We start from the raw sequence: 3,020 nt of genomic DNA, 5'->3' as shown, positions 1-3,020 counted from the left end.
GTTCTCAAAACCTCAGTTTCAACACAGTCCGTACATCACCAGGACTCACCAGCTCCCTGCTGAGATGCTGTCAGTAGTTTTGCACTCTCCACATGCTCAGAAACAATGGGCCCATAACCTGTCAGTGTTTGTAAAAAAAGGGGGGGGTTCTGACCTCCCTTTGTCACCTCAGCCTGGTCCTCGGACCCTTGTGGGCATATAAGAGTCCATGAGAAAAGTATCCTTGCAGAGTACTTTCTGCTTTTATTCTTAAAAGTCTTTCTGCAAAAGCGACTGACCAACTGTACACACATCAACACTACCAGCTTTCACTAACCAACCAACCAACCGAACAACAAACTAACATTTCTCACTCTATATATACAACCCGGTGCAGACCGCTGACCCAGCTTTTTAAGCATTAAAGAAACAGCGGCCAATTTTTAGCCGTGACAACCTCGCTGCGAGATGCCAAGTTATAGGGAACCAGGCAGAGGGCCTTCTTGGTGGTGGCGCCCGCCCTGTGGAACACCCTCCCATCAGATGTCAAGGAAATAAACAACTATCTGACTTTTAGAAGGCAGCCCTGTTTAGGGAAGTTTTTAATGTTTGATGCTTTAGCGTGTTTTTAATATTCTGTTACAGGATGTGGGTGGTGCAGTGGCCTAGGGCTTGCTGATCAGAAGGTCGGCAGTTGGAATCCCAGAGATGCGGTGAGCTCCCGTTGTTTGGTCCCAACTCGTCCAAGTGCAAGTAGATAAATAGGTACCACTCCAGCAGGAAGGTAAAAGGTATTTCCGTGCGCTGCTCTGGTTCGCCAGAAGCGGCTTAGTCATGCTGGCCACATGACCTGGAAGCTGTATGCTGGCTCCCTCGGCCAGTAAAGCGAGATGAGCACTGCAACCCCAGAGTCGTTCGTGACTGGACCTAATGGTCAGGGGTCCCTTTCCCTATACCTTTAATATTCTGTTGGGAGCCGCCCAGAGTAGCTGGGGAAACCCAGCCAGGTGGGCAGGGTATAAATAATAAAATTGCTGCTGCTGCTGCTACACACACACACACACACACACACACACACACACAGTCCATTTTTACCCCCATCCTCCTGCCTGATGAGTTCTGCAAGGGCAAAACCTGAGGCCAAGGACCCAGAGGAAGCTCTCTGGCAGTGCCACCCCCTGGACTAGGCTGCTTCTAAGTCAGAAGTCAGCAAAGTCGGGGCTGGCTGGGAGAAAATTGGAAATGTGCAATTTTTTGGGGGAAAAATCTGATAAATGAGGTCACTCCCTCCTCACTTTTCTGTTATTTCCCCAAATCTTCAGAAACAAACGGGGAGGAAAAGGGGGTGGAATTGGGGTGATTTCTCCTCCCCAAAAAACTTTTTGATCCTTCTTCCAGGCCTTCACACCCCTAGGAAAAACTGGGGTTGGTCAGGCAATGCCCCACCCTCTTCCGTAAAGCGCTTTGGGTTTCGAGTCCCCGGGCGACAGTCAAAGCGAGTGCCAGGCCTTGCGTCTCTGTGGGGTCTCTTCCACTCTTCAGTTCCTCACTTCTGATCTGAATATAACCAGAGTGCACTTAGCTGCCTCTTTGTTTCCTCCTCACTTGCAGAGCCAGCTGCATTGTGGCACCGGCGGGAGCTTTGATCGTAATTCCTCCGACATCAAAGCGTCCTCCGCGCTTTTAGTCTCTGAGCAAAAGGAGCTCTTCTAATGTGCCGTCTGCTAAGTTGGCATCAAAGGGAAGAGGAGCCCGTGGGGAACTGGCACTAAACTGAGTCAGTCGGAGTGCGGAAAGTGGCAGCAAGAGAACTGCAATTGTCTAAACCAGCCTCCGCCAACGTGGCGCCCTCCGGGAACTACAAGTCCCATCAGCCCACAGCCATTGCCTGGGCCCCCCCCGATCTGTGGGGGTTTTGTGGGCGTGTTCTGCAATGGGCCAATGGTGCCCTGGGGCATCCCAAAGAGGATGGGGCAAGCTTGTTTTCTCCTGCTCTGGAAGGTAGGAAGTGGTTTCAGCTGGCTGCTCAGACCGCATGGCTCTCACCAGCCACTCCTGAGATTTTATACCAGCAATTTAGGAACTTTCCCCACTTTGTAACTAAGCAAAGTTTTACTGCCTGTGCAACTTTCTGAAGGGCACAAATCTGACCTTTGAGGAGTTTGCAAGTAAACATTTTTATTTTTTACTAGTAGTCCTTTTCCCACGCTGGGGGAAGAGAGAAACTTTGGAAAGAAACTTTTTAAGGAAATGTTTGGGAACTCACCATAGGAGCCAATGCCTGGGGGCCACGAAATACAAAGCCTGTTTCTTTCTCCTCACATTATACACTGTTTTTGTTCAGGCTAGTCAGTAAAGGGCTATCTGGATTTATTTCTCTCTGGACTCCATCTGCATTATTTAAGTGACTTTGTTAACACATAAAGGCAGCTTTTCCACATCGATTGATTGGGGGCTGCCTGCACCATGCTGTGGTCCTGTCTCTTTTAGCTGTGGCTTCCATTTTGCATTGTGCCACACACACACATCATGGCATTTTGTGATGGATGCCCATTGCACTCCCTTCAAATTCCATATGGGACCAGTGTCCCCCAAAGATTGGAGACCCCCCGTACTAACATGTAAGCAATGCAGCTGCGTGCAAAGCACAGCCTTGGTTAGGTGCGAATATCTCAAGCAGTGAGGAGCTAGCTGAGAATTTGATCATTTAGTGCGATAGCGTCTCAACTTTGGAATTCTCTGCCTCTTGAGGCCAAGCAGCTGTTTTTGCCATATTCTTTTCGGTATCTGCCGAAAGTGTTCTAGTTCACATAACCCCGTCCAGAGGCTTAGAAAGCTGATGCAAGTTTTAATCTGTTTTAACTCTCTGCATGTTTTAAAGTATTGCAGATTATTCCTGATTTTGTCATTTCACCTTTTCGTAAACCGCTTTGAGGTGTTTGTTTGTTTGTTTGTTTGTTGAATCAAACAGTGCATAAATTTGACAAAGCAATTAAATAAAGAAATATCAAACACTACAACTCAGTAATGCAGCCCAAAGA

Source organism: Podarcis bocagei, assembly GCF_964188305.1.
Source record: "Podarcis bocagei genome assembly, chromosome: 5".
Lineage (NCBI taxonomy): Eukaryota > Metazoa > Chordata > Lepidosauria > Squamata > Lacertidae > Podarcis > Podarcis bocagei.
The sequence above is the reverse complement of the archived record's forward strand: the minus strand, read 5'-3'. Positions refer to the sequence as shown.